We start from the raw sequence: 25,595 nt of genomic DNA, 5'->3' as shown, positions 1-25,595 counted from the left end.
TTTCGTCTTGCGAGGCGTTCGTCTTGCGGGGCACCACTGTACCTCTGTGTTGCAAATTTAACGCTCAGCCAACCTATCCATTGGTAGTTCGTAGTTTCAGATCAGTGATAGGGAATCTTTGGTCCATGAGCCTAATTGGCCCTCCAGGTCTTCTCATTTGTCCCACAAGGCTGTTTTGGCCAAGCCACACTCACCTACCCTACTTATAATGACATGTATGATGTGTGACAGATAACAGACCAAGTCTCAGCCAGTCGGTGTTTGTCACCAACAGTGATCACCTCACATGATTGCCAATTGTTGCCTAAATACATAGAATTGCGGGGGGGGGGGGGGTAGGTGAGGTTTGGCTACATCAAATGATCTATGCCACAGGAGAGGGGCCACTATGTCCAAAAGATAAAAGGAAGAAAAGAAACCAGGGAGAGGAGGAGGAGACGACAAGCATGAAAAAGGAAGGAACCTGTCTTCCAGCAGTGCGACACTTGGAGGCAGAATGCAGAGGCCAGCTGAGCTAGAACCTGAAATGGAGGAGGTGGTGGTGGTGGTGGTGGTGGTGGTGGAGGAGGAGGAGAAGAAGAAAACAAACAAGTGCCTGGTTGGAAAGAAGCAAAAGCAACCATATATTCCTAGGGCATAGGCGAGTGACTGGCACATCCGTGAACCATTTATAGGGGGAAAGGGAAATGTATGGCTCCATGGTTCGTAAGCATACTCACTAACCCACATCGGATAAGTTTTGTTTGCAGCTAACAGGTGGATTCTTCGTTACTACCAGTGTAAGTAAGTATGGGACCCTTTGATATTTACCCCAGTGAGCCCTATTGAGACAGATGAGAACAAACTTTTGTGAAATAAGACTTGGAAGTTTTGGGACACTTTAGTTGGCATAGGTCTCCTCAACATGACTACACCTGCATTTCAGATCCCATTGACTTTTGCTTAATCTTGTGTGGTTAGGTTAACATGGTAATTGTTCAAAGTTATTTAACCATTCTGCTTATTCTCTGGCAGTGATAAACTTATTACTGCAGTCTTGCAAGAAGTAGACTTGCTCTTTGTGTTGTACAAAGAGAATAAAATCCATTTGTTGTACTTAGTCTTTTTTTTTTTACCTCATTCTTGCAGTCTTGCCAATATCCTGTATTTGTTTTTCACAGGAAAGCTTTTAACTTTTCCTTAATGCAAGTTGAGTTGTGATAGCTTCTGCTTGTTTTAATGTTTTGCTGTTGTAACACAAGGCAAATATGCTGAGGCACTAAAGCTAATTTTTCAGTTAGTGAAAATGTTACTTTTCTCTACTTTTTGGAATGTTACTTTGAATTAGATCAAGGGTTTTGTTGGACTTTGTTGATGCTCAGTTTGAAGTGAGAGTGCATTTTAGAACACAAAGCACTGTGCCAAGACTATGCATTACAGGAGAAGAAGAGCAGTGACAGGGAAACTTGGCTGCCATTACTGGCCTCTTCAATGAAGAGTCTCTGATAAGTTTTCAAGGTACTCCAGGGCTGCCCTGAATGCAGTTTGGAAATCAGCAATTTAAATTTAGTGTAATGTGATGGTTATTCTAGTGGGTTGCCACCTTACTCAAACCAAATTGAGGCCAGTGCTCCATTTTCTAATTTATATCTTCTTAATAAACACTGAAAGCTTGATATGAAGCTGTATGAGTGTTTGCAGAGGATTGTGCTTGAGCAGATGCTTATTGGTAAATAATATACTTCTGACAAAACCAGTGGGTGGGTGGTGTTGTATAGATTTATAAATTTATCCACGGAAATCAAGGTCTGAGGGACAGTGGACTGGTCCCCTGCTGAAAGTTTGCTGACCCCTGCATTAGTGGTAACAAAATGTTGATTGCTTTTACAACTCTTGGAGCAGCTTTGGAAGGAAGGGGATTAGTATATTTAGGTAGAGGATTTTAGTGTAAACTTTTAAAAAGTAACATCTGGAATGTTTGCTTTTTGTTCAGACATTTTCAAATTGAAATCCAAATCAGAAATGTTTTAAATAAAAGTTGCTTCCAAATTTAATTTTTATTTGCTGCATCATTACTTTGTGCTGCTTTGGTGGCTTCCTCACTGGAATGCAGCTCCACTGCAGTAAGGGAAGCTGTGATTTATATACGTTATGCCTTTTGTTGCTGTTTCAATAACTACATCATCATGTTTTGTCTGAAAACACTATACAACACCGAGAATGCTCTTACGCATGTTTGAGGCCAAGCAACAGGATTAAAAACAGAGCATTGATGGAAAAGTAGGGCACCGAGTTGAGTGTAATGAGTACCTGGAATTCTGGCAACATGTTCACAGAGTGCTGTAAAATAATGTAATATGGCTGGAATTATTTTCCATTCACACCCAAAGGTCTTTAGGGAATTTTAGTAGAATTAGTAAGCACAATGTGTTTGGCTTCAGTTAAGATATTGGTTTTTTGGTAATACTTGATCACTTAGCTTTTGATTGTAAAATAACCACTTCAGTTTTATCTTCAAAGACAGTTTGCAAACTTTTCTGCCTAGGAGTCAGGTTCTTGTACAGGGCCATCTTAAGCATATCTGGCGCTGTGGTACAAAGATTCCTCCAGCACACACCCCCCTTTCCCAGAGTTGTTGACCTTTTCCTAACCCTCTGCAGGGATCGCTCTCCTCCTGCGGAGGCTTGGGAAGGAAGCTACACGCCCGTCAGCCATATGGTTGATGGGCCACAGCTGGAGGGCATGCAGGGAAAGGAGAGGCCGCTGCTAGCGCAGCTCCCCAACTCACTGGAGCGCCACTTAGAGGCCAGCACCCTGGCGCAATGCTCCAGTAAGCCCAATAGGAAAGATGGCTCTGTGCTTGTAGTCACCATACACACCTGCACACATGCACACAGGGGCAGAGGTACTCACCCTTCAGGTGATTTGTGCAGATTAGCTGATGAGTGGACACATTGTCCCCTTTCTCATCATGATCAGTCTGATGATGGAGGGAGCAGTTAACATCTTCATCAGGTGCTGGGTGGGCAGAAAGTTGAAACTTCTATGTCCACCACAGTTTGTGTCTGCTTTAACTTTTTAAATTTTTGCTGCCACCAGCATAGTAGGGGGGAAGCTATGGGGCTGAGTACAGCCACTGGGTTGTTCACCCCTGCTCTGAACTGGAGCAGAACCTTGACTTTCAACCATATATGGGCACTGTTACACTGTTACATCTAATACTGAAATGTTACAAGGCTAAATAAATATTCAGAATGATCAGCTTTAGAATCGTGGGAAAACTCAGAGTGTTGCATTCCAGCTCACTTAGTAATTCAGTAGTGAGTTATCTTCAGTGGGGTGCAGGACCTGAGTTAGAGGATGTAAACTTGGGAGAAGATAGCAAGAGGTTCATGGGTTGTACAACTCTGGTAGAACCTGGCCTTTAAATTGTTGTCTGATTAAAAGACTAGGAACCTTCGCCTGTTTGTTCCAAGCGTCTTGCTTTTGAGACTCCAGTTTTCTTGCACAGAATTTCTAGTCTCTTTATACCAGCATAGTGCTTGGACAGGTAGAAATTTTTTAATGGAAAACTTTCCCAGGGCTTTATTTTTCCATCTAAAATTTTCTTAAGTTTATTAGTAACAGTGAATGTATGACAATTGCATACAAAATTAAGCAACCCTGCAGTTTCAAAGTTGTAATTAATGTTTTTCAGGTGATTATCACTAGCAAGTATGTGAGCCAGCTTATCGTGCATAATTGTTAACATTGTTAACATTTATTACTGTCAACAGTTTTCAGTACATTCTCCCCTTAAATGTAAACAATTAAAGTAAAGTACATGCTATTGTCTTTAACTTTTTATGAGTATCCCAATTAAAACACATTAATTGTGCTTCAATTTCCCCCTTGAGTATTTGTATTGGGACAAAAAATGCTAAACACAAGTAAAATAAACACGCTAAATGATACAAACTAAAGGTTTTCCCATGCTGATTACCTTATGCAAATTGACCAAATTAACCTCATTCATAGGGGGAAATCTGAAAAATTTTCTAATTCAAAACCTTTAAGAAACTAAATCTGAGAAGCAATGAATAAGCTGGTAGTTTTTATTGGTATTTCTAACATGTGCTAATTGTGTATGCAAATCTTTAAGCTTCATAATTTTGTTCTTTATCTATAAGCAGGTCATTTTGTCATGAAGCTTACTTGTGCCTTGGAGTGATGCAACTTGGCTCTGACAACAGAATAGAAGGCTCAAGCACTTCAGAATGAAAATATCAGGCTAATGACACATGTACATTGAAATGTATCTGGAGTGTATGTAAGCTGCCCATGACGTGTACTACTGTAGAATGTCTTACTATGAATATGCAGCAGTGTAGATCAGTTAACAAAGCAGAGCACAAGCTGTTTGCATGCAAAATTGTCTAGATATCATTAGTAAATCTTACCAAAGAGCTAACAATGTAAACACTGCTTTTGGGACAGCTCAGTGAGAAGGCAAAACATGGGCATGTACTAGTAAAGGGAGGTGTACATTTCCCGCCAGCCATGTGGTTCCCTTATTGAAACTATAAGAATGGAATCTTTTTCAAAACTGCAGGACCTCTACATCAGCTGAGAGATCCTGGTCCAGCAGGCTTCACTTAGCATCTAGCTGTAGCCATTTCATCAGAATGCAGCAATAGAAGGGCCGCATGATTGGCTATACTGAGAGACAACCTCCTTCAGGCTCCATTTGTCTTTCAGCTGTTTCCCTCCAAGCTCCTCACTATAAGAACCACATGACAACCTAGAAATGGATGTCTCAGTCCCCTCCCACCGTCTTTTTCACTTTGTGCTGCATCTTTCAGATCTAAGCCTAGAGACTGTGTTGCTCTGGGAGCCTCTTCAGTTGAAGAGTAAGGTAAAATGATGTAAATAAATAAAATTGGAGAGAGAGCGGTTAAAATCTGTAGTAGAAAACGTTTTATTGCAGTTCACTCAGTATTGACTTGCAACATATTTTATGTTAAGTCCATTTTTTAAAAAACTGAAAACACTAGAGCTACATAGAGCTCACCTATTCTAAGTGACTTGGAATGGTTTGGTCATTTTGACAAGTTAAAAAGAATGGGTAAGACCATGTGTTCTTTTATTTTTTGTCTCAAATTTATTCAGATCAGTTTGTGGCTCCATCCTTTTCTTTTCCAGCTGCAATGTAATGCTAGCTTTTATAAGTCCCCTCAGGTCCACACCCGGATCTGTAATATAGCTAGTACACAGATGCATTGTTTTGAGGTCCTGCATTCCACAAAGATCAAAGAGTCACTGGACCACATCCACTGAACATCTGAAGCTGTTACAACCCTCTACAGCCCTTCCGGATCCAGGTGCTTCACAATTACTAGGTTAAAGGCAACAAGAGCTGTTGCTTCTAGGCTTTTTTGTTTAATTCTGACTACTTTGATTTGCTACAGCTGGTGAAACAGATTTGGTTCAGGCATGTATGATGGTAGTTCATTTCATGCTCAGAATTGTAATTATGTTCATTCCTTTCAAGCTCACAGCTGTAAAAAAAAGTATTCTATTATGCTTTACATAAAACTTGCATGGTGTGGGAAACGTTACCAAAATTTACTAGCAACTATAAACTTTTTAATTCTACCACAGTTCCTTGTTTACCTGCCTACTTTTCTTCACGTATAGCTGCTGTAATGTTACTTTTAACTAAAGGCGTGAAGGAGACCATTCCATAATGAAATGTAAGCTGTTTTAACTTGCCCAGCTGTCATTGACATCTGCCTATGCAGCTTGACTATACCATCAGCCTCCATACTTTACTGCCTATTCATTATCTCCAAATCTTTTTGAGACTCTTGAAGGTACTGCCAGTTGCTTTACGTGTGACTATAATACATTTGATCTACACTGCACACTATTTTAGTTTTCTTCTGCTAGTGGGTTGGTTCCAAGCAATAACCAGCAAAGATTCCATCTGTGATGTAGTTTTAGGGAAAGCACACAAACATTCCTAAACCACCCCTGGAGATTTTGCCCAATTTAAAAATTCTTGACACCATAGTAAGATGTTCTTAACAAAGTAAATTGGAAATGTGTGTGTGAGAAAGATCATGAGGTTTACGGAGGATAATACTAAAGTAGTTTGAACTCCAAGGGAAGTATTGATGCATAAAAGGGAAAGGCACTTTAAAAAGGATTAAAGCATATTGAAGTGTGTTGTGAAATCTGCATTGCTTATAGACCATATTGGTTGTGAGTCTTGGAAGACTTGCTCCCTGTCTTGTAGCCTTTTTTTCACCTGGCCTAGGAGGACAGGGCCCTGACTGACTCCAGTTACAAAGCCTGCTGAATAGACTCTTGGGCTGGGGTATTGTTTGGGAAGAAGGTTTGTAGCTGTAGCTGTTGCTTTTTTGTATCTTTATTTTATACTATGTTGTGATTTATGTAGAAATTGTTCAGTTTGGTTGTGTATATTTTAATGCTTTTATCAATGTTTATAACTATTTTTGTTATAGTTTTTTTGTTATTAATTTTTATAATGAAATATTTTTAGATTTTGTGATCATTTGACTGATTATTTGATTGTTGTTAGCCGCCCTGAGCCCGGCTTCAGCTGGGGAGGGCGGGATATAAATAAAATTTATTATTATTATTATATAGTTATGTATGTTTTCATTGTATAAGCTGCCTTGGGCATGGTTTGAGCTGTGGAAAGGCAGAATAGAAATAAAATTATGTATCTCTAAAGCTTGAAGCCTGACACCTTAATTTTAAAGTTCTACATTAGTTGGTTATACACATTCTACAGGTTGTAGAAGTTGTATGGCTTGTGCAGCAGTGTCAATATGGAACTCTTTGACCTCATCCTCTGAACATTGTTTTAAACAACTTTCAGAACCATCTTGGCATGTCTGGTTAGTTGGGATCCTTATTCTGAAGCACAAGAATGGAATGTGAGCCCCTGTTTGATAACAGTTCTTTGTGTCAGCATCTTAATACAAGTTTTAGTACCCCATAGACTTAATATTTTTACATGCATGTTGTGTCCTTGTGCTAAGAAGCTTTATTTTGTTAATGGTTAAACAGTTAAGGCCAGAGGAGAGACGCCAGTGTTGTATTGAACTTTCCACATTGACTTGTCTACTGAGGAACCCCTCATCTGCCATGGACCTCTGTATGATACAGAGGATTCTGGAGCATGCTTTAGGGCAAACATTCAGTTTCCTTCAGCACTAGTCAGTCCTGTCAGCTTGCAGTAGCTAGATGCATTATCCAGAACATACCTTATATTTCCAAGCAGATTACAGGTTAAGATCGATAGTAATTTTCAGGCCATCTCTCAAGAAGCTTGTCTGTCATACTCTGAACTTTTAGTTGAAGAGGTCTTGGTATGCTTCCATGGCATTCCTGGTTTCCCAGACCACAAGTTTAAAAGCTACTGGAAAATGATGTTGGGCTTACTGAGAATTCTGAGTTCCTTATGATCTTTAAATTCACCTGCAGGTGCAGCACAGGGGAGTTACCGTAATTTTTGCTCCAAAACACGCACTTTTTTGCTCCTAGAAAGTAAGGGAAAATGCTTGTGCGTGTTACGGAGCGAATGCACGGATTGGAGCCATGGCTGCAGTCAGTCAAGCAAAGCGGGAGCCGTTTACACGCTCTATGAGGCTCTCGCTTTGCTTGCTTTAAAGCGACCTGGAGCCGGGGAGAAGGGAGGGAGGGAGGGAAGGAGAGCCATGGCAGCAAAGCGGACACAGAGGAGGGACAGACGCTAGCAAAGGTCTGCGCGCTCTCTAAACAGAGCAATGAGGCTGCAGAGGGACAGCAGGAAAGATAAAATTTAAGCAACCAGCAGCAAAATAAAACCAACCTCTAGCTCTGAGCCACGCAGTGAAAACCAGGAGGTAAAAAAAAAGGCTGGGGATGAGGGAGAGGGGAAAACTTCGCAAATCCCCCGCATCTCAGCTGATCCGCTGGGAAGGAGCAGCTTGTTTTCAGGCAGGATAGATTTGAGCATTGTCTGGGTCCTAGTGCCCCTATCTCTTTTTTGTGCTCCATTTTATTGCTGCTGGTGGCTGCTTATTACTCAGGCTGCAAGGAGGAGCGCTTTTACACAGCTAATGGCCAATCCCCTGCAATCCAGGTCCTCCTCACTTGCTCAAATCTATTCTGCCTCAAAACAAGGAGCGGAAGGAAAAGGCTGCAAACTGTTAAATGGAAAAAACCCAGGCACAGGGCAAATACCTTAAGTATACCTTTAAAGCAACAGTGCTCTTTCCCTCCCTCCTCCCCGCTCAGCTCCCTGAAAAGCTCCTTCTCCACACCCCCCACGCTGCTCCTTGTCCCTTGAGTGCTTTTCCTTCCCTCCCCACTTAAAACGTGGTTACAAAGCACGGATCCACATGGATCCTCAGGATTTTTGCACTGGGTCACCCCAAATTCACCATCAGATCACATGTCTGTGGCCACAGCATGAACCACAAAAATCATACATCCACTGTTTCATTTAGAATATTTTTTTCTTGTTTTCCTCCTCTAAAAACTACGTGCGTGTTATGGTTGGGAGCGTGTTATAGAGCGAAAAATACGATAATACGAATTGAAGAACTTGGTCAGTTTGCAATACTTTCCTGTAGCTTAAATATATTGAAGCAGGTTACTTGGATTACAGGCTTATTATTTAAAAAGTTGTTGCAATGATGCCTCCTAGCATGTTTTGAAAAATAGAGTAGATTGATTTTAAATCAGGTTTTCTGTATTGTAATTTATACAGTACTCAAACAACAATATATACTAATTGGTTACCAAAACAATAACAACATATTGTCTCACAACTAAACAAAGCCTTTATAAATTACTTGCAAACATAATAAAAAAAATTCTGAGCACCCTGTTAGGAGGCCAACATTCTTTATAGACAGAGGAAGAATTGCAATCAGACCTGCACCAGCAGTTGGTCCTTGAAGAGGCTGGGGAAAAAGATTTACCATCATTGCTCTCTCTGACATTTGCCTTTTGGTGCTGTTTGCCTCCTCTAGAGCAGTGTTCCCCAACCTTGGGTCTCCAGCTGTTTTTGGACTACAACTCCCATCATCCCTCGCTAGCAAGACCAGTGGTCAAGGATGATGGGAATTGTAGTCCGAAAACAGCTGGAGACCCAAGGTTGGGGAACACTGCTCTAGAGGACAGATATGGGCTCCAGCTTTATGTCATTTATCCCTCCTCTCTGAACTGAATTTAAGTCAGGTACCTTGGAGTGCAGCAAGACTAGGATCAGAAACTTTATTGTCAGTTAACTTTTTGTTTTGGTTTGTATTTATGTAATTATGCCTAGATTATGTGGGTTTTTTTGGGAGGGGGTAATACGTAATTCATTCTAAATCAAATATTTTCCAAATCATTTATTTTTGCTATTTTGAATTTCTGACATTTTCTGTATTTTGTATATTTGTATTTCCAATGTTCTCGTATTTTGATGTTTTGAATGTTTGCAGTAAGGCACTTTGGGCATAGCTTGTTGTGGAATAGCAGCATGTAGTAAAATCAATCAGTTGATCAAGAGTTGGGAATTAGGGGTTCTGAGCTCAGTACTTCTATTAGTTTAGTTCCATTACGGAATGCAGATATGTCTAGGTCCTGATCAGAAATCTTATCTCGTTGCATGTGTGAGAAAACAGGTTGATTTACCGTACTTGTTAGACATTCTCAGTGGGGAAAAGGAAATGGTTAACATCTTCCTGTTGCGACTTTTAAAGAGGGATCTTCAGATAGAACCTTCATTTAAAATGTTATGCTGTACTCCAGCTTTCAGAATTTGTATGTTTCAGATTTTAAAAAAATCAATAACCCCTCAGTGTTTTTTTGGACATGTGAGTGCTTACTTGTGTGCATGCACATACTCCACTCTGGTGATTAACCTATTCCCAAAGCTGGAATTACAATCTGGTTCGCTGAAGTACTTTTTGGGATTGTCGTAGGAAGGTTAACACATGACTTTAGAGGAAACTATCAAAGTTTAGATTGGCTCCTTTCGCAGCAGCTCCTATTTGGTTTTTCAAATCTATAAAGAGATTTTAGGTGGACTTCAGTTTTGCTTCAGTATTCAGTTTTGCATCTGGGGCAAAGGTTCTACTTTGCTCTGGTCCACTTTATGTATTGTTTAACTTTGATAATCAAACTACAATTCATTTCTAGGCATTTTGAATGTGATATGCCGTTTCTGGGGGGCTCTTGTAAGATTTCGTGGGGCCATCCAAGTTTCTTATGTGCGCATCCTAGCCTCCAAGAGCCTGCATGCCAAATGGGCTTTTCCCTACAAGCAAGGCGGAGGGCTTAATAGCTCTTTCTGAACGGGGTCTGCCTGGGTTACCTGACACTAAAAGTTTTTAAGATCTCCACCTTGCTTGGGCAAGACCCACTTGGGGCATGGGTTCTGGGAGTATTCCCCCCTTACCCACTACCTGTGGGAGTGTCTTCAAGGTTTTAGGTATTATATGGAACCCCTGCATAACATGTGGTAATTTTGAAACTGGCTATAGTTGTTTAAGGTAGCTTGCTCAGCCCCAGTTCAACAGTCAGAGATAACCTTTGGAGACTGGAAATCCCAGTGTGTTCCGTTTTTGATCCAAACAGCTGTAATAAATAAAAGATTGTGTTATCTAAGCTCTACAGAAGCATTGCTGGTCTAGTGTGCTGCATTTTATGCAGATCATGTTAACAGCAGTCTGACTTCATGGGAGCTTGGCATCGTGACTGAACTATAGTTGGATAGTATTTTGAGGGCTTCTGTTCTTGGTCAAAATATGCTATTATGTGGGGAAAGCTTCAGTTTGTTGTGGTGCCATCCACTTGGTAAAAATGAAGTCTCAGACTTAAAACGCTTCAGTGCTATGAATGAAATGCTTTAGTTGGTGCTTTTTGCTACAAGCAGCTTTCAAAAAAGAACCTCTGTCATCATCACATCTTAAACATGTTTATGAAAGGAGTATAAGTATGGAAGAAAATTTTAAAAAATTATGAAGGGTAAAGAAAAAAATGTGTTAATTGAAAAACACTTGTGAAGCACTGTGCAGCCTTTTCTTTCCTCTGAGTAACTTTAAAAAAATTCTAGCCTGAAATAGGGAAGACTTAGATTATGCTTTTCGCATTGACTGTCTTGGTGCTAAGGAAGGCAAAATGCAAATTTAATCCTTTCTTGTGTCAATTCTTAAAATGTCCCCCTCTTTTTTTAAAGAAACCAATATTGTTCAGTGGTTAGATTTGTTTAGAAGATCTGTTCTGAAGATCAGCTATGAAGTCATTGGCTGGCTGCATTTGAACATCACCTTAAACGATAGTTTAGTCTGTAAACTTTAGTGAGATATGAAAGATCTAGGTTCCTTCAGGGCTTTTACATTAACCCACCCCCCATTTCTGTTGTTAGTTTCAAACAAGCTAACTTCAATTTATGATTTATTAAAGTCGTTTAAGCTAACCATACTTAGTGCTAATTGCAGTTTAGGGTCCAGTTGACTTGGTAAGTTTTGGTTAACCAAGAGGTTGAAGCTTCCAAACTTCTAGCTACTTGGGAGAAGCTGTGGGTGGGAAGAGTAGAATTCCAGGAGGAGGCTAGAAGTGGCCACATCTTTCTAAACCATTGTTTGGTGTAATATCTGAACATACCAACTATGTCTCAGGTTAAGTTACAGTGTGCTTATGAGCAATGTATTGTTGACAGTTGTCTAGCTGAGAGTCCAACAGTTTTTGGCACCTCATCACCTAGAACTTTCTACCCTAAATGGTCATTAGAAGAACTTGTAACTAAGAATTTGTACCTGTGTTTTCTTCTTTCCTCCTTTCCCAATCATTTGTCTGTTAGTTGTGTCTAGTATGATAAATGAAAGTTGTAATTCAGCAACATTTCATAGGCACCAGGTTGCGGAAGGCTGCTCTATTCCTTAAACTAGATTTCCAGATACGAAGCAATTTATAAGATCCTCTTCAAAATTTATGCACATATATAAGTGAAGATTTGAGTGGGGTTAAGCTTCATTTATTCTATAAGTAAGGCTTTTCTTCTAAGTGTAGAGAGAGTGTAGTCTTAACTCTTGAGCTCTTTTTAAATTTGATATTAGGAAAACTGTGATCTGTATATGATTCTGATTTCTACAGCTGAATTCAGCTGGTTAATTACAGATACAACCCTTTATGGTTTGAAAGCAAAATATTTTAAGGACTGCCTCCTGCCACATAAATCTGCATGCCCCCAGTATAGTATGTATTTGAGGACTTATGACTGGGTTGCCTTGATTGCGGCATTCTGACTCTGGAATTCAGTCACCCTCCCTACTGATGGTTTTTAGGTGAGAAATAAAAACTTTTTATTCTGCAAGCACTTTAACCTGCTTTAAATTATTGCTTTAAATTTCATCACTGACTTTGATTTAATTCTTCCTGTTTTTCATTTTTGTATTGTGCTATTTCGATTCTGTTTGCCAATTTGTGGGTGACACTGAGGATAGAAAGGTGGAGTATGACTAAATTAAAGTACTCAAAGAGTGAGGCAAGTTGCCTTGTCAATTCTTATAGCTATAGTGCTCTGCGGGTCCTGCATAAAATGATTGACAAGAGGATGCTAAGAGATCAGCCACTTTGGGTACTGGTGAAAATTGAGAAGTAGTTTGGTGCTTACCATAGCAGCAAAGTTCTGACAATGAGAGCAATATTTGGGGGAGGGGAGGGTTCAGCATAGTTTGTTCAGATGGCTTCTCATACTCCTACTTAATACTGCTAATACTTCACATTTATATATGGCACATTTCAAGAGTTCAAAATGCTGTACATACATATTTTAGCAATTCTTAGAACAGCCTTGTGAGGTATTCCAGTGTTATTCCTACATAGCAGGTGAAAGACTGAGGCTGAGAGAAGACTGCTTGAGGCCTCCAAAGTTTCTAACTTCTTATTCCCACTCCTGCCTACTATGTCACACTGCCTCAAATGCTAATTTGTCTGACACAGATTAACATTCAGTTTAGGGAGGGGAATGAAAAATGTGTGGATAACAGCAGAGGTTGTCTGCATTTGATCCAGGTGGACATGTCAGAAAACTATATGCACATACAAATTGGATCCAAATAATGCTGGTAGTTGAGTGGATGAAAAGACTTAACCTTTCTGTATCCATGGCATTTGCATCATGGACTGTTGAGTAGACAGAATGGTGTTAGATTCTAAGCAAAATGCTCTCAAAATTGGAAGTCTTAAATATGAGACAAGTTATACAACAGAATCAGGCTGATAGGCATTATCTGTATAGACTCCCTTGAGGACAAGTTGGATGAGGTCATATGAAAGGCATACATGGTGGCAGTTTGCCAGCTGAGGTTCTGTTCATTCCAATTAAATGTTTTGATTGAGGCACAGTCAGAAGAATTGCCTTTGTTTGCTTTTGGGCTTCTAAAATCTTGCAGTGCCCTTTTAGCTTTGTATTTCTGATGTTGCATCTGAACTGTCATGTTGAGGCATATTCCTCTAGTTAACCAGAAAGTAATTGATTATGCTGTTCTTTAGGGGTCAGGCTTTAATGTTAAAAACAGAAGCTGAAGTAGTCTTGGTCCTGAGGAGGTTGGGCATTTCATGTTTAAGGGTTAGGGTAGTCCTCTTCTGTCCAGGAAGCCTGACTTTGGGAATTTTTCCACAGTGTTGATACAGCTGTTTAAAAAGGCAGAACAGACTTTGAATTCTCAAAAGTCAACAAGAGCAGTGACTTCAAAGTGCTCAAAGAACATAACACTATTTATATTTTTAAATGTTTGAACAGAGTTCAGTTTTTGCAATGATGTGTCTCTCATAAAAAAAAAAAATCCTTACTCATCACTTATTTCAGGTCAGTAGTTCAAATATATAGTGGTATTCTCCTCTCTGATGAAAGTTATATTCTGAGAGGCTGGGGCTTGAGTTACCTCTTCCTGTTAGTACCTGGTGATTTTCTGCCTCTGCAGAAATAGAAAAACATTTTAAGTTGCAAGTGGAGCTGTTTTCTACAACCATAGCCTGGTTTTTCAGCTAAGTTCATGATTAAGCCCTTTGCTCCATATTGTAATACTGTAGTTTGATTCATTCCATAACTAATATGGCATGGAAATTAGTTGAGAAGAATTTTGGTTGTATGTGCCAGTCAGTTACTTTCCTTTGAATGAAACTAGCATGCATGCTTGTCCTAAATGCATTGCAGAAATTCCAATGACTTTGAGCTGAATTTTTCATACAGTGAACTCTCCTCCAGAGGTTTTCAAGCAGAGGACTGGTTGGCCTTCTATTAGTAGTAGAGTTGGACTAGATTATGTCCCTTCTGTTTTTTGTTATTTAATGATCACAGACTAAATGATAGTGACTGTGGATGCTATAATGGTTTTACTAGGGCTGTGCATGTGCACAGTAACTTAGAAAAATCACATTTTTTGTATGTGTACTGAATTCAGCATCCTGAGAACGCCAGCTTTTATGTTAAAAGAAATGTAGCATATATGCCTGTGAATGTAGGCTAGATATTTGCAGGTCATGTCTTTTGAAATCTTTGATGCATGAAATGTGTTTGTGGCTATTTTGATTTCCAATCGTCAGTGGCCAGGGCTTCTGCATGCTGTATAGCTCTCTGCCTACTTCCAGGGCTAGCAAAAGTAGAATAAATTAGGCAAAATTAGCAAATGTGTTCAATTTTAATTTGTGTAATTTTTGCAAGTTGAAGAATATTTACTCTTGCATTACCTCTTTAAAGAGTGTATGAACTTGCTGGAGCTTTTGTTTTGTAATTAATTTATATCTGTTTGTAAAATCATTTTAATAGTGCACTGTCTGGGAGACAGCGGCTTTTGTTAGAGAGAAGTTACGTTACTTAAGTGCACTTGTTATATAGCACCTTTTAAGTATAAAATCAAGTTTTAGGAAAGCTTTGGATATCTTTGGAGGTGCCTGTCTGTGTTACTGAGGCAGTTCTTGGCATGTTTTGCACACACTGGAATTTAATTTCTGCGGCAATTGAATAAAAGCGTGTTCATATTTGGTAAGCCTCCTTGCACCTGTCTAATCTCCTTTGCAGCCTGGACATTAACAGAACTGCCTGTCATTCAGATAACAGTGTTGTCCTATGTAGTGAGTTTGCATTGCAGGAAGAGAAAAGTATGGTTCAGGAATGGGCTAAACTAAGGTATACCTCAGTGTTCTCAACTTGAGAATGCAGTGGATGGAAATAAATTGTTGAAGGACTCAGGTTTCACATAGGTAAAACAACAACATAAGTTCTCATTTTACTGTGACCCACTTTATTTAACATATTTGTTAGTGATATATAGATGTCCTAAGGGTTGGGCAGATTTTGTACATGTAAAATGTGAAGACAAAAGAACCAGGTCACAACTGAATCCTTACAACAGGCAACTAAATATGGTTGTGAGCCACAATGACTATGCTCTATCTGCATTAGGTGCAGTATGCATCTGAATACCAGCAGTTGGAAATCACAAGCGTGAAGCACTGGAGAGTGATCTTGTTTTCAGGTCCTGCTTACATGCTTCCCAGAGACATCTGGTTGGCCACTGCAAGAACAGGATGCTGGACTAGGTGTGTCTTTGGTCTGATCCAGCAGGCTTCCTCTTATGGAAGGTACCACTGTATATTCAAAATGCCTAGTCCATTGGTACACTTAAAGCTTCAGACCCCTTGCAAGCACTCAGAATATGGCCTTCTTGTAAAGGGTTGTTTTACACTTTGTTTCACATTCCTGTCCAGTAGTCTTGAATAAAGGAAAATGTTACATCTCCATGGAGCATAAGGGGAAGAGATTTTCTTGCTGTCAGCAAAAGCCAGGGCAGTAAATCAATCTTCTTTCTCTCAGAGGACAAAGAGACAGGCTAAGTTGCATCCTTGGTGGTCTGGCTGGGGCAGTGTTTATTAGTTAGCCACATGTTATGTTTAGAAGCATTACCTTTCCCCATTATAACAAGCCAGACTTGCCTGCTGTTCTTAGAACTATTTGTTGCATTCTGATGGTTAACTTCAGCAAACAGAAGGTTGGCCTACTTACCATGACATGATGTGTCTAGATTATGTTAAACTGAAGGTTAACGTTTTGATGATGTTTGGGATGGTGTGACAGAAGTGGGATTGCATCATTATCTGGTAGCTAAGGGAGAATCCTTTGAAGGTTATAGATAAGGACAAAGCTTAAGGTAGGATAGGGTTATGTGATTAAAAATTACATGTGGTTGAAGCTCGTAAATTACTAGGATCCATATAATAAATTACAGAATCCTATATACTGCTTTAAATAACAATATTTAATTAAAATGGATCTGCAGAGTGGTAGGGCCCACTTTGAGTGCTGTAATTCAAGTTAATGTCAGAGGTTGGAGGCTTTGTGAAATAAATCCTGAGCTGCCAAACCATGAGTGCTTAAAGGTAATGCTTATTTTTGCACTAGCTTTGCCTATTTTGGGTGTATATGCTCTTCTAACAGTGGCAAAAGCCATTCTGTATGCCCCTGCTTTGAAGCTTTTTGTGGAGAGGTTGTTATACTTATGCCAGACTTTTTTCTTTGCATGTAAACAATTTTGAAGTAACTAGGACTGTGTCTAAGAACTTAGCTTTTAATGTTTGTGTTCATCTGCATATTGCTGGTATATAAATAGAGAATTTGAAAATTGAAATTGTGACTGGATTAATAGCCTTTAATAGCCTCTCTTGTTAAAAACAAAACAAAACGAAAGCCCCACAGTCTTAGCTAAATTACATCCATGCTGAAAAATCTCCGTGCTATTTCCCTGTCATACATTTTCCTTTAGATTAACTGTTAATTCTTTTTACCTAGCCGAAACTGTGTCTGTTGGCACCTTAACAGATATATTGTTGCATAGAGACCACTTTGTCAGGTGCATGATTACAACATTTCTGACTCTTGCAACATTTCTCGCTGCCTGATCCCAGACCCATATATATGTTCTGCCAACTGAGGATAACACATGAATTTGACAAAGTGGATTGTAATCTCCTCCTCAGTACTTTGCTAAATGAATTAATTTAGACTGGCCATCTTTCCTTAAAAAAATCTTATACAAAACATTCTAAAATTAAATGAAAAAATACAGAATTTATAATGTTTTAAAAACATTATCTATATATGAAGTATATGGTTCATTTTTCCAATAATCAATATATATAATCCATCTTGTCTTCCCTATCAATCTACCCCAGCCAATATTTTAAATTAGAAAAAAACTGATTTTGCACCTGCCATACAATATCATTAATAACTCCACATTTGGTAGTGACTAGAGTGCTGCATTTAGATGGGAGACAGTGGTTCAAATCTCTTGTTAAACCCCCAGGCTAGTTACCACTTTACCAATCTAACCAATCTACCAATCTAACTTTCCTCAATGGCTACTAAGAGGATATTGGTGGGGGAGCGGTATATCACCCGAGCTCTTTAGAGGAAGGAGGAATAAAAAATTAATACAATTTCATAATGTTTGAAATTAATTTCTGAGTTGCTACTAAATGTGCTACTAATGTTCTACTAATATCTTACCAGTGCAGTTATCACTGATCTGCCCCTGTTTGCATTGTTTAGCGTCTTTCTGGAAATCTCTGTTCAGTGATCTGGATATAATGAATGTAGCTTCTAGCAGAGCATAGGAAATTTATAAAATGCTGCCCGATAGTTAAAAAGTTAACAGTTGCAGGTTTCAAAGTTTGTTTTTTATGATAAAATATATGTTCTGCTGAACAAAAGCACTTTGTATCTGATATCTTAGTGGTATTAATGGAACCAAATGCCTGGACCAGGGTCCACAATGCTATGCAGTGATTTATCAGCAAGCATTGCTTAAGACATTTGTTAGATAATTCCTCACTAGTTTAGAGATTGCTAGGTGCCCTCTTTGGCCTGCCTTTGAGATGTCATATATTTGTGTGTTTCCACTGAAACCTGTTTTCAATAATCGCTTCATTAGTAAAGGGGTGTTCTGCAGGTGGATAGTGGGAACCCAAATGAGTCCAAGGAGGTGGATGCTTGAGTCATGCAGTTCTATGGAGAAAGAAAACTGACTAACCACTGGGGGCTTTGCATTTCCTCTGCTTTAGAACCCCAACAGCAGAGAGGCTCCTCAACTGGAAGTTAAACTAAAGGGAGAGAAACAGAAACATTTCCCCCTGTAAAGATGGCTTGCAATAACAATATTAAAAAGCAAAACAAGTTGAACAAATATTATTAGATAAAATCATACATTGAGGGAAAGCAGTAAAATCAAGAAAAAGTTTGAAAGCATATAAGTCTTTAAAGTCTGCTTAAAGGCCATTGGGCAAGTGTGCACAGATGGAGCTTTCCAAGGAGGGAATTTCACAGATGTAGGACCACAACTACAAATGTCCAGTCCCTGATTCACATAAACTAAATTGACAGAGAACAGGGCATCTGGGGAGGTTTATATGGATGTAGGTCAGGGGATAACTAACGTGGTGCCCTCCAGATGTTGTTGGAGTTCCGTTCCCAGCAGCCTCAACCAGCATGACCAGTGTCCAGGGATCATGGGAATTACAATCCTTCATATAAGGTGGCCATAAGCTGTTCAGCACTTTAAAGGTTGGTACTAGCTCTGAAAATGAATGGCTGACCAGTGCAACATATTCAGAGTAGGTACATGATGTTAAAGTCACCTAGCTCTCACAGGGATCGTGGCAGCTGAGTTTTGCACCAGCAGGCTGTCTTTGAAAGACAGTCTTACAGTGTCTCGTCTGGATGTAACCAGAATGTGTACAACTGGCCAGGTTCTTTCCCTACTTAGCTTACTTATAAATAGCCTTTATTTGCTTAATAATATTTATATCCTGCCTTTCTGTTTAAAAACATTCAAGGTGGCCCACAGCACATTTTTAAAAATAGTAATACAATAAGACAAAATAAGTTAAAATACAGGAGTACATCAGATAAATTTCCAAGAGTTTAATGAAGTGCATTCAATTCATCAGGCCAAAGGCCTGCTGGAAAAGGAAAGTCTTAAGAAATAGTGGTGGTAGAAGCATCGGAGGAGGGACAATACGAGCCTTTTTTGGTAGAGGGTTCCAAAGTATGGACATAATCACAGAGAAGGTTTTCCTTCTGTTACTGCCTGCTACACGTCCACCATTGGAGCAGAGCCTTCCTGGAAAATGTGATGAGTGAGTAGGCTCATATGGGAGTGGGTGGTGCTTTAGTCTAAACCACTGAGCCTCTTGGGCTTGCTGCATGGAAGGTCGGCAGTTCGAATACGCGCAATGGGGTGAGGTCCCGTTGCTTGGTTCTAGTTTCTGCCAACCTAGCAATTTGAAAGCAAACTAGTGCAAGTAGATAAATAGGTAGTTCTGTGGTGGGAAGATAAATGACACTTCCGTGCACTCTGCCTTCCGTCACGGTCCCATTGAGCCAGAAGCTGGTTAGTCATGACCTGGAAAGCTGTCTGTGGACAAAAGCTGACTCCCTTGGCCTGAAGTGAGATGAGCGCCGCAACCCCATAGTCACCTTTGACTTGACTTAACCATCCAGGAGTTCTTCACCTTTTTTATGGGGGGAAACAGTGGTTGTTGGAAATTAAAAGGTGATAATAAACACTTTGAATTGAGCCAGATATAGACAAGAAGCCATTGAAATTGTTGTAAAATAAGCAGTGTCATATGTTCTGGTAAGCACTTAAATTGCAGCTACCAAGTTAATCCTCTCCCCCTCAAAATACGCCATCTGATTTCTTATGCAAGAAAGAAGCCTAGCAGTATATTTTAACAGCCTGCTATAGGGGGATCTTGCATATAATTTCTTTGGTAGTTAAAACCATTGCAGGAAGAGGGCAGCTCTCACTGCCTCTCGATAATATGTGACTGAAGTGGGTTTAACCAGAGTTGGCTGCATTGAGCCAGGAAATGTTGGGGTGAGGAAGAGACGAGATCTTTTCCCTGCTTTTTCAGGGAGTACACTGAATTCCCACATTCTTAATGGTTGAAGCATTGTATTCTAAGTGGTGTAGATTCAGAAATGGAGAAATAAGGGATTGGAGGGACAGAGGAGAATGTTAATTTATGTAACCTGGTTTACTGCTCCAGGATTGAGGCTCTTCCACAGAATAGAAACAAACCTCCTGCTCAGCCAAGGATTAGATCTTGTTGGCTGATAAAAATAGAGCAGTTTATGATGTCACTGTCAGTCTTTCTCATCTGGCTGGGTTTCCTGAGCAGATCTGAAACACAGCCTTTCGTGAATCAGTCTCTGTATATGTGGTTCATCCTTCGCCATCTTAAAAAATTGAAAAAAGGAGAAATGTGGCATCATTGCCATTGTTTGCACATTATTTTTAAGACAGCTTTGTAGAGGTGTCTGCACTTCCTTTTTGGTCCTCGAATTAAGGGTGTTGTTGAAAGTGTAAATAAATGGGTCAGTTTTCTCAGGATTAGAAATTACTCCTAAAAAACCTGAAGCCTGGATCTTAAAGTTGCTGAATATGTAGCCCTTGACTACAAAGGCCCACTCTTGCAACTACAGAGCTCTTCAAAGTCTCACTGTAGTTCAGTGAGAAGGTGGTCCAACTGAAGTGGATCTTAGTCAAGTGAAATGACTATACATACAAAGAATTGATTCAATAACTTGGATATGGGGCAAAAAAAATCAGAAAGGTTTTATCAAATAAAGGGCTTACTGTATTTTTCGCTCTATAACACGCACTAGACCATAACACGCACGTAGTCTTTAGAGGAGGAAAACAAGAAAAAAAATATTCTAAACGAAATAGTGGATATATGATTTTTGTGGTTCATGCTGTGGCCACAGACATGTGATCTGACAGTGAGTTTGGAGTAGCCCAACGCAAAAATCCTGAGGATCCATGTGGATCCATGCTTTGTAACCACGGAGGAGGGAAGGAAGGGGAACCATGGATCCTCTGCTCACGACTGCAGCAGATCCCCCCCCCCCGGCCACCCGCAGGCATTCGCTCCATAACACACACAGACATTTCCTCTTACCTTCTAGGAGGAAAAAAGTGAGTGTTATGGTGCAAAAAATACGGTAAGTTGATTTGGAAGGGTTGGGTTGTCAATGCTGTTTTGGATAGCAGTCAAGCTTAGAAACAAACCTATCCAGCTACTGAAAAATCACCATTCCATTATAGCAAAAGACCCACATTCTTGAGGATAAATTAGGATTGCCTTTCTATTATTACTGTTAATAATATTAATATTATTGTAAATTGTGGTATTAAATGGGGAGGAAATCTAAGGAAGCCGTATATGTGCCGCAAATGAGACAGCAGTTTCAGATAGAAAAATAGAAGTTGGTTTTCACCTCTTGATAGTTCAGTTTGAATAATTGGTACAATAACTGTTTCCTTATGCACCCATGAATTGTTTTTTAGAGCACATTCATGCACACTTAGAAGTGCAGGGTTTTTTTTACGTGGAGGACTTACTTTCAATCCAGTAGGGTGTTTGTGTTACTGCAATTTTTATGTTACAGGGGAATTTGGAATTCTGTACTAAAAACTTTGCAATTATTCAAATTTTGCTAGGAGGTAGTTTATGTAACATGTGGAAATATTTCCATATTTATAGTTATCCAGGCATTTTGTGTTTGGTTTGCACAGCTTGAGGAGTTTTGAGTTCATGTTTTTGACCAGTGACTGTGGAAAGGGAAACAAATCAGTCATTTCTGTGTTAGTATACATTCCCTTCAAATGTAAACCAATAATGGAGGTGGGGGAGTGTAGAATCTTATACCTTAAATGCCAAAATTTCAGTCAAGTGTTTACAACATTTCTCAGGGTGGTTGGTCTAATGAAAAGATTTGGCTTTCCCTTACAGTGGTACCTCAGGTTACATATGCTTCAGGTTACATACGCTTCAGGTTACAGACTCCGCTAACCCAGAAATATTACCTCAGGTTAAGAACTTTGCTTCAGGATGAGAACAGAAATTGTGCAGTGGCGGCGCAGCAGCAGCAGGAGGCCCCATTAGCTAAAGTGGTACTTCAGGTTAAGAACAGTTTCAGGTTAAGAACGGACCTCCGGAACGAATTAAGTACATAACCAGAGGTACCACTTTACTCTAAATATAGCTTATAAGAAAGGTGGGCAGATAGACTGTCTTCTGTTGTGACATGAAACTTCCTGAACACACCTTTGGTAAGAACTGTGATATCCAGAAGTTGTAGCTGAAGTGGGGTAATCTATTTTTTTCTCATATTCTAAGCAAGCTGTGAACTGACCTTGCATCCTCTTCTATGGACATGGAACTTCACAGCAGAGTACCGTATTTTTCGCACTATAGGACGCACTTTTTCCCCTCCAAAAATGAAGGGGAAATGTGTGTGTGTCCTATGGTGCGAATGCAGGCTTTTGCTGAAGCCTGGAGAGCGAGAGGGGTCCGTGCGCACCGACCCCTCTCGCTCTCCAGGCTTCAGGAAGCTATCCCAAGTCTTGCAAGCCCGGCGGGATGTCCCGCGGGCTCGCAAGGCTTGCGGGCAGCAGCCTGCACCCAAAAGCTGGGGACAGCGGGGAGGCGCAGAGCCGCCACCCCGCTATTCCCCGACCTGATCTGGAGGCTGGCGGGGGGAGAAGCAAGCCTGCTTCTCCCCCCCACCATCCCCACAACCTCCAGATCAGGTCGGGGAAAAGCGGGATGGCGGCGCTCCGCCATCCCGCTATTCCCCGACCTGATCTGGAGGCTGGGGGAGGGAGAAGCAAGCCTGCTTCTCCCCCCCACCATCCCCACAACCTCCAGATCAGGTCGGGGAAAAGCGGGATGGCGGCGCTCCGCCATCCAGCTATTCCCCAACCTGATCTGGAGGCTGGGGGAGGGAGAAGCAAGCCTGCTTCTCCCCCCCCACCATCCCCACAACCTCCAGATCAGGTCGGGGAAAAGCGGGATGGCGGCGCTCCGCCATCCCGCTATTCCCCGACCTGATCTGGAGGCTGGGGGGGGGGAGCCTCCAGGCTTCAGGAGAGCCCCACCGCCAGCCCCACAAGCTCGGGGGACAGCGGGAGAGGCGCAGCGCGCCCTTCCCGCTGTCCCCCGACTTGTCTAGAAGGCTGGCGGGGGGAGAAGCCTGCTCCTCCCCGTCGCCAGCCCCGCAAACTCGGGGGACAGCGGGAGAGGCGCAGCGCGCCTTTGCCGCTGTCCCCCGACTTGTCTAGAAGACTGGCGGGGGGAGAAGCCTGCTCCTCCCCATCGCCAGCCCCGCAAACTCGGGGGACAGCGGGAGAGGCGCAGCGCGCCTTTGCCGCTATACCCCGACTTGTCTAGAAGGCTGGCGGGGGAAGAAGCCTGCTCCTCCCCGTCGCCAGCCCTGCAAACTCGGGGGACAGCGGGAGAGGCGCAGCGCGCCATCCCGCTGTCTCCCGACATGGTTTGGAGGCTGGCGGAAGGCTTCCTCCTCCCCCAGCCCCGCAAGTTCCCAGAGCGATGCCAAAGCTGCGCGCAGCTTCGGCATGGCTCTGGGTCCCGTTCTGGGTCCCGCGCCTGGCGGGGGGGGGATAATTTTTTTTTGCCTTTATTTCCCCCCCCCCCAAATCTAGGTGCGTCCTATGGACCGGTGCGTCCAATAGTCCGAAAAATACGGTAGTTCATACGTGTCTTGGTTATTATTGCTACACTGCAGCCTGCTCACCCCCTCCTCCATCATAACTAACTCTCAGAGAATTCTCAGGCTTCTTAAAAAAAAAAAAAAAGACCAGAGATGGTTTTGGAAACAGGAAGCCACAATGAAAACGTGCCTTTAGCATAAAATGAGCTCCAAAGGCTCTGGCAGCCAGCACTTCAGCTGATTGAAGAGCCACGTTAACTTTGTTGAATGGAGCCCTTGTGTTCTCCCACTTAAAATTTTCAAATAGTGCAGTTGGTTCAAGAGGCAGATGGAGACTCCCCCCACCCCCTGAAATATAAAGTGCTTAGTTCCAGTTCAGTCTAAAGGAGTGAGAGACAAGTGGTGCGGCCACTGTGTGTTGCTCTGTCCTGTCAGACATAGCTGCATAGCTGCTGCAGAGGTTATGTAGCATTTTCTTTATAAGAAGATTTGTTTGTTTGTGCCTAGACTAGAGGCAAACCAACTACATTCCAGCAAAGCAAGAGTCATTTCACTGTAGGAATGCTGCCTTTTGTTATGCACAAGTGAAAGAGCCTTAAAAGAGGTGGCTGCCCTCACTTCCATTGTTTCTGTTTCTTTTCTAAGGGCTGTTTTATAGTTCCAGTGCTTTTGGATGCTCAGCTGCAATTCTTTGTGCTTCTCTTTCAGTGCTGCCTTCTTGTCCTTTTGATCTCCACATCCCAGTTTGTATTTTCTTCTGTCTTCTTTCCTGCTCCCTATTTCCCCTTTTATTAAAGTAGGGAGATAGTCAGCTCTAAGGTTGAACAATATGCAGGTTGAAAAGGCTTTGAAGCTGAATTGCATTATTTACTTATAGGTTCCCCCAATCTGCAGATTAAACAAAATGACATTTTACCCTCATGAAGGCAATAACACTTCTATTTTTGCTTGAAAGTGCTTTCCCAGACCAGACAATCAATTAAAAACTGATGCTGTGATTCATATAAAGTTCACTGAAATTGATACAGATGATGTGTTTGCTTAAAAATTCCTTTGCTTACATTCTATCAACCTAGCAGATTTTTTACTCCAAGAGAGTTTTCCTTGGAATCTAATGTGGCTAGCTACAATATAATTGGTTTAATGCCTTGAAATTTTTCTGGTTGTATGGTAAAATTTAGGTTGTAGTTCTCCTATGAGCATTAGTTTTATTAAAATTGTAATAGACAAGATGGCTAGTTAGCTTTTCATCTGGATTATTTTAATACCAATACAAATAATTTCTGAAGAAGTCAAGTGTGTGCAGTTATACTTTTCATGTTGGTGACACATTTTTTGGACATGCATCATTTCGCGACACAGTAATTCAGTTTTACTAGCAAACTGGAGGTTAAACAAACTCCTATCCAACCCTGGGAGGAGCGTGGGGAGCGTTCATGCATCACACCTACACGCTGCAGCTGACAAACTAACGTGTCACAACACAGTTTGGAAAGCTCTGGTTAAAGCAATAGTCAGAGGTGCCAGCACTATATTTGTATTGCTAAGCATCCATACTATACTACATTGTACCATGGTGGTTAGCTCTGTACAAAATTAGGAAATTGTGCCTCCTGCTCTGAAGCTTTGAAAAATTTAATTGGTGAGTCAGATGGTCAGGAAATTAATAGACTGCAGTGGTGGCAAGGAACTTGTCATGATTTATAGATAATTAATGCTGAGTTAAGTGGTAGGGAAAGTACATAAGTCATTGTGGAGGTGTTGGAGGATGATTATGGGGAAGTAGTAGCAAAATTTCAGAAGGGAATGGATAATAGGGACTTGGGTATAGGAGATCTTCAGAGTACAGTGGTACCTTGGTTCTCAAATTTAATCTGTTACGGAAGTCTGTTCCAAAACCAAAGCATTCCAAACCAAGGTGCACTTTCCCATAGAAAGTAATGCAGAACGGATTAATCCGTTCCAGACTTTTATAAACAACCCCTAAAACAGCAATTTAACATGAATTTTACTATCTTTGATTCATAACATTGATTCATAAAATGAA

General features: G+C 40.9%; 1 protein-coding gene across 3 annotated transcripts in view; it reads left to right on the top strand.

The window, feature by feature from the left end:
• The window catches only part of ANKRD11 (ankyrin repeat domain containing 11), a 212,959-nt gene that overhangs the window by 33,237 nt on the left and 154,127 nt on the right, over nt 1-25,595 (top strand). The gene's annotated exons all lie outside the window — the stretch shown is intronic.

The sequence above is a fragment of the Podarcis vaucheri genome, assembly GCF_965113315.1.
Source record: "Podarcis vaucheri genome assembly, chromosome: 7".
In the NCBI taxonomy this organism is placed as follows: domain Eukaryota; kingdom Metazoa; phylum Chordata; class Lepidosauria; order Squamata; family Lacertidae; genus Podarcis; species Podarcis vaucheri.
Note: the sequence above shows the minus strand (reverse complement) of the source record. Positions and strands in the feature narration are given on the sequence as shown.